Source organism: Pteropus vampyrus, unplaced genomic scaffold (assembly GCF_000151845.1).
Source record: "Pteropus vampyrus isolate Shadow unplaced genomic scaffold, Pvam_2.0 Scaffold9, whole genome shotgun sequence".
NCBI classification, from domain to species: domain Eukaryota; kingdom Metazoa; phylum Chordata; class Mammalia; order Chiroptera; family Pteropodidae; genus Pteropus; species Pteropus vampyrus.
In genome coordinates, this window is record NW_011888790.1 from 1 (window position 1) to 6,423 (window position 6,423).

The 6,423-nt window shown below is 36.8% G+C and overlaps 1 non-coding gene across 1 annotated transcript; it reads right to left on the bottom strand.

The window, feature by feature from the left end:
• Positions 1-5,299: 5,299 nt before the first annotated feature.
• LOC111730193 lies at positions 5,300-5,407 on the bottom strand. Its single transcript, XR_002776590.1, has one exon. It is a non-coding gene; the product is annotated as a U6 spliceosomal RNA (small nuclear RNA).
• Positions 5,408-6,423: the final 1,016 nt, after the last annotated feature.

Sequence of the window (6,423 nt, forward strand, 5' to 3'; positions counted from 1 at the left end):
TTCCAAATACCTCCCAAGTCTACTAATTTTGCTTAGATCTTCATTGTTTCATGCTTAGACTTCTACAGCAGATTCTTACTGGTGTTCTGGTACAGCTTTCTTTCATGCATCTAAAAGGAGCTTTTAAACAGAGCACCTGATGATGTTACTTCCTTCCCAGTTTAAAATCTTCAATTGGCCATTTGGTTAAAATCCTTATCCTTACTTAGCCTTTGCCATCTGATCCTGATCTGTGTCTTTTCTAGTCACAAGTTAACTTTTCCAACATCTCAACAACTGTGCTCCAGGCTTACTCATAATTTATTTCTAGAATCTGGTGTCCTTTTCTCCCACCCTCTTTTCTGAATAAGCTTTCTTTTGCTTGAAATATTGCAATCCCCTTCTCCTGCCCTGTCCCCACTCACCCTGTGGCTACCTCCCTTTTTTTTTTTTTTTTTATATCCCCCACATCCTTTCAGCAGTTAAAAGCTTCCTTCTCTATATTCCTAAAATGCCTTTACATAACTCTATCCATAATTATAGCATATCACATTGTGTTAAAATTATCTGATTCCTGAAATGTAAGATAATTTTTAAAGGGGGACTGTGTTTTTCCCTTTGAATCTACACTATGAGCTATATGTTATATGTATTAAATAAAGGTTGAATAAATAAATGAGTAAATGAATGACTATGGCAGAGAAGGAATGGTAACAGAAGTGTCCCAATTAAAGGCCAAATTAGAGGAATTGTAGTAGTATTTTCTAGAATAAAAGATGACAGAAGTAAAAGGTTCAGAAACCTAGATGGGTATCCATCATATCCTATTTTTGATGTCCAGGAATTACCATATTTAATATAAATGTCCTCTGTATACAAGTCAGGTGATTTCATATGTTCAAAAGCATTTTATTTAATACATCTGGAAAACAAAACTGTGTCCTAAATTTGAATATAAAGGTCTTTTGAATGCCCCATACTTAATGCATTTTGCCTTCTTATTAAAGCATAAATAAATATGTGGGAAATGTCTGTTACAGAATTTTCAATTTGAAATTTAGAATCAATTTTCACACCTATTATGGTCTTTCATGAATATCACCCATTAATGAATGCTTTCTGTATGAAAATAACTATCTTATCCTCTGATTTTTTCTTTCCCAGTAATATTATTGTTCGTGAAAACAAGAGAAAAATATTTTCAGAAATAACCAAAGAATATAAGGCATGACAGTTAAAAATCAGCTTAGTTTTTTAAAGAACTAACTTGGGCTGTTCTAAAATGTAGTAGAATGAGAAATCTGAAGAAGCTTCATAGCAATTAGCACTTATAGATGTCAGAGCACTTATTGTTTTTCAGCAATGAGGCTCATTAGTATTAGATACTGGAATTCTGTAGGATAATTCAGATTTTTTAAATTGCAATTTTTTTTTTAATCTTTGGGATATTCTAGAATAACATACTTAAAGTGCCTACAGTGTGCCTGGCACATAGTAGGCATTTAATAAATGGTGGCTATCATTTTAACTGAGAACTCTCCATGTGAAGGGCAATTAAGAGCTTGTTTCTAGCCTCTAAGTATACCAGAAACTCCTCTACCCTTTCCCCAAAGTAGCAAGTACTTAAACCTCAACTATGCAATCAAAGATAGTCATTCCTCATTCTTTCTGCCAAAGAGAGTTTACAATTCGATTTCCACAAGAACACAAAAATGTCACTCATTATTTTCCACAGAGAAAATGACAGACAACTTTTAAATCCTCTGCTGGGCTTTTCACTACCTTTCTTGTTTCTTATTTTTTATTCTGAATACATTCTGCATCATAGCAGGAGCTGAACATCAAAGATTTGAAAGTCAAGGAGTTCATTTACTGTGTCCCAGTACCACACTTTAATTCAGCTACCTGCATTACCTTTTCTTTTAACCCCATCTCAGCTACCCAGAAAAGCCTTTTAAACAGAGCAATTAGTTCCCCTTATCCCCTAGTCTTTCTTCTTATCTCTCTCCATGAAAGGTGTTTTCTAGAAAAAGAAACTTGGAGAGAGAAGGCAGCCTTACTGGTCTGAGTTAATTAAGTCTGTGAAGCAATGAGAGACTTGGACTACAATTCCCTCTTGAGGCTTCAGTGTTGTTCCACTTGTTTTTTTGAAAGATTGTAATTCCTTACTTGAACTAGATTCAAATAGAAGTAACAATTTATTCTTTCCAAAGGTATGTGTAAGTAATAGGGATTATATGTATCTGTAGATCTCTGATTTTTATCTTTTAGTATACATTATTGAAAATCAAAACATTTGTTTTTAACCCTTTTTAAAAAATGTTCTCATCATTAGTCCAAGGTTAGCGACTGACAAATAAAAAATGCTAAAGCTATTATTCACCAAATCAATTCTCTGGTCATGGAAAATCAGAGCAAATATTAACTCTAATACTTGAGTTACTATACTTAAAAGTGGCTAGTCCTCATTATACACTGTGTGAAAAGATGAAGGGATTTTGAAAAAAAAGACAGATTTGTTTTTGGCCAACATTTACTGAATTTTTAAACAAACAAGTCCTGGATTTTCAAAAGATCCTTTTATCTGTCATTTTAAGAAATTCTTTTATCAAGTCTGTATGTGGTAGTGTCCATTGCTCTTTCAAATTAAAAAAAAAATTTTCCACTTATCGAGTATGACTGATTACTTTTCTATGATTTTACAGAAAAAGAATGAAGTTTTAATTCTTCAAAAATTATCTTCTGATCATTCTTGGTGTTAGAAAAATATCACTGTTCTGAGATTATTTCCCACCCCACTCCTTCCTGGAGATACTTTCTTCTTTTTGTCATATGAGTTAGGGTTTTTCCATCCTTTCAGTTTTCTATTATTCCAATTGCTATTCCACCACTTTCTCAGTATAAGCTTTTTTTTTTTTTTGAAACACGTACCTACTTCTTTGTTTGTTTTAGCATGGGGGTCCATTAGAAAGACTCCACTGCTTAGTCAGCTGCCCAGTTCCAGGGTTAGATTACAGGAAGATAGCAGACCATAATAGGCAGCAGTTAACTCTTCATGGCCTTGTTCAAGGACAGAACGTGAATCACAACAGCCTGGCAAAAAAAACTATGCTCGGCGGACCAGTTTGTTTACAGAAATAAAACAAAGGCACTTCTGGCTCTGGTATGCGATTTTTCTTGTTCGAAGGAAAAAAACCACTATGTGTGACCAAAGGAGATAGTATCACCCTCTCAAACAACCACTGTGTTCCTTTGACTTGACCACCACAAACATTTGCATAATGTCAGAACACTCTGTAGGGGAGTTACTGACTGTGCAGTCCTGTTGGTAACAAGGAACCAAACATAGTTTTGGATCGTTGTAGAACATTTGACTATTTTAAATTACCGAGAACAATGCCTACAACACGTTGGGTTGTTTTATTAAAGTTTCCTGTCCGTAACTAGGTTAAACTAAATATGTTACCAATGTTTTAGTCAAGTAGGCAGTTGTGCCTGTTTTTCTTTTTAAGGAAAAACTTTTAGGTTACTTGGGAAAATATAGAACCTTAATGTAGGGTACAGTTGAAAACAAACAAATCCTATTTTTGCTTTGGAGAATGCTAGCTACAGAAGTTGAACGATAAGCCAAGTTTGGTCTTTGGTCTTTTTGCCTTCTCCAAAACTGTACCTACTTCTATCCCCAGAGACCATCGTAAACACTGTGTTTGGAGATCAGCCTTTTCCAGGCTCTTGCCTTCTAGTGGTTCCCTGATTATTCATCTCAACTCTTCTTTTTCTTTCCTCAAGCTCAGCCATCTGAGTCTTGTGCACTGATGATGAATTAGATCACCAGATCTCTTGTATTCTGGTCAGGAGAAGAAGTCATGAGCTACGTTATCAGGCCTGAAAATATACATCTAGCATGTTGAACAACTATATCTCACAGATCATGATCAAAATATAACCTTATCTTTGTTTCCCATAGTCATCTAAAACTGACCAGGGGTATGAAAGGGCTAATTTCCCCTGGTCAAGAAAAATTACTAAAAATCCGAAACTAAGGCAAGAGGATGGCTATATGTTCTCTCTGTGTCATACTAGAGTATTGTCTCACAAGCCTACCCAAAGATTACTTAATTTTCTAGGGGAATATGCCATTCATTACTGTTGATTATGACTCACACTTGGTGATGTTGCATGTTAACTTTTAGAGTTTTGTCCAGGAGAGATGCAAATAATTTCTGTCATATAAAAAAATACCCAAAGGTTATGGTTTTATTGCTCTGTAGGAGTTTAGCTATTTTAGTTTCTAATCTCTGAGTCTTCCAATATTCTATCCTCATTCAGTCCCCACAAATATTCAGTTTCTCAAATGCTCATTGGACCAGCATTAACATCCTTTTTGGCTTTCTCAACAATGAGTTAAATAAATTTTGACATGTGTATTCTAGCATCTATGAGAGTTGTGTATTTATCTTTTGAAAATCATACTTTGCCAGTCTAAATGACGACTTAGGCAGGCATTTCCTTTCTAGTACTTTCAGAAAATAAAAAGCCCTCCAGTCATTTTTGGTAAAAATAGTTTCAATTCAGTAAGTAGAATGTCCAATCTTGTTTAATTATCAAAACTTTGGACTCCTCTCCTCCAGCCTGGGCCAGCCTCAGGATGGAAGTCTTCAGTATGGTTCTTCTGCTCTATTATCTTTATACTTACCAGGTGAATTGCAGTTTTGGACCCCACCAGGGTCAGAGGTGAGTGGGGTACATAAAGAGAGGTAAGGCAAGCAATCGACCAGGTTCATTGGCTTCATACTCTCTACCTGAGGCTGATAGTTCAAACTGCCAATACCTCTGCTAGGCCTTTCTCTCATACAAGTCCTTCGACCTGAGCAGGTGAAATTTTGTTATATTCTTTTATCGACCCCTGGGCAACCCAGGGGTATCTGCCTCAGCTTCTTTCTGCAAAAGACCTCAGTCCACTGCAGATGGCATTAGCGGGTAAGACCCAATACAACCTAAGCCATTGGTTCTTGAGAATGCACATTCTTTGCCCACAAAACTCTGGGAATGGGTAATAAGATCTGCCCTCTCCTACCTCCTTAAGTGGTTGTTAGCACTTTCTCTCACAGTCTAGATTTCCTAGGTGGGAACCAGGCCCCTGTGCAGAACCATTTTGAGCTTTCTCAAGTGTGAGTCAGGCACTGGTACTCTGTGTCTCCAAATTTAGGGCACACCGTTCTCTGAGAGGTAGCCTTTTTTACAGTGCATACCCAGATTCTCTCTACCAACTAGAGAGGAACAGTGGCAGCACCAGTGCAACCAATGCAAAAAAATATATATATATATGGAACGTTTCACAAATTTGCGTGTCATCCTTGTGCATGGGGCCATGCTAAACTTTTCTGTATCATTCCAATATTAGCATACCTGCTGCCAAAGTGAGCAATCTGAGTGGAAGTCTCTAAGCTGTGGTTAGAAGTTTTCACCTCTCATCCAAGGTGGAGGGTGGGTCAGAGCCTCTGGCTTCTCCAAAGTATTCTCTTCACCAATCCAACTCCTGCCCACTCTCTAAACTCTTTATGTAGTTTTTAACTGATTAAAGGAATCAAGGGCTGTGGAACAATTTCTCAGGTCCATTTCACTTGTAAATCTGCTTATGGTGGTGGTGTGTGTGTGAGGGAGGTTGTCTCACTCTTGCTTTGATGGTCTGATTATTGCTTCACTCAAACTGAGTTAGAAAGGTTCTCATTCTAATTTCCTGTTACATTTACATTTAAGTTTACCGTAAATAAGCAAATATAGGAGGGGAGTCTCTACCATGTCAGGAGAAGTATTGGGATGAAAATATATCCAATGAGAAATTACCTACTCAGTCCAGGAGTAAAACTGACTGTGAAATATAAAGGCAGAAGCTTTATAGTTATTTTTAGCAAAAGGGATACATTTTACCTTCATTTACATATGATAGATATATGTGTACATTAAAAGCCCATATTTGTCATGGGCTAGGGATGGCACATCCAACTCTATCTCCATCTCTTCAACTTTCATTTAATATTTATTGATTGATTTAACAAGAGAGGCATCGTGCTAGGTGCTGAGGTACATAGTAGTGACCTAAACAACTGTGCCCCTTAACTTTCCAGAAGCTGTAGAAAACTGAGTGTGTCATGTTTTATCATATTCTCATCTCCCTCTCCTCCTCACGCACTCACCTTTCACTTGGAGAACTCTTAAGTAACTGAAAGGGATTACACAGCTTCTACCTTTTTCCCCAACACACCCTTGCTTTGCCTCATGTTGTGTTTTCTTGAGAACTACGACCCTCGCATGCTGGACTAACTGTGAAAATGATCATATTCTCATACTTCTTCCTTCACATCCTTGAGATGGTAGTGAAAAAGCTCTCATTTGGAATTAGTCCTGGATTTGAAGATCAACTCTGCCATTTATTATTAGCTT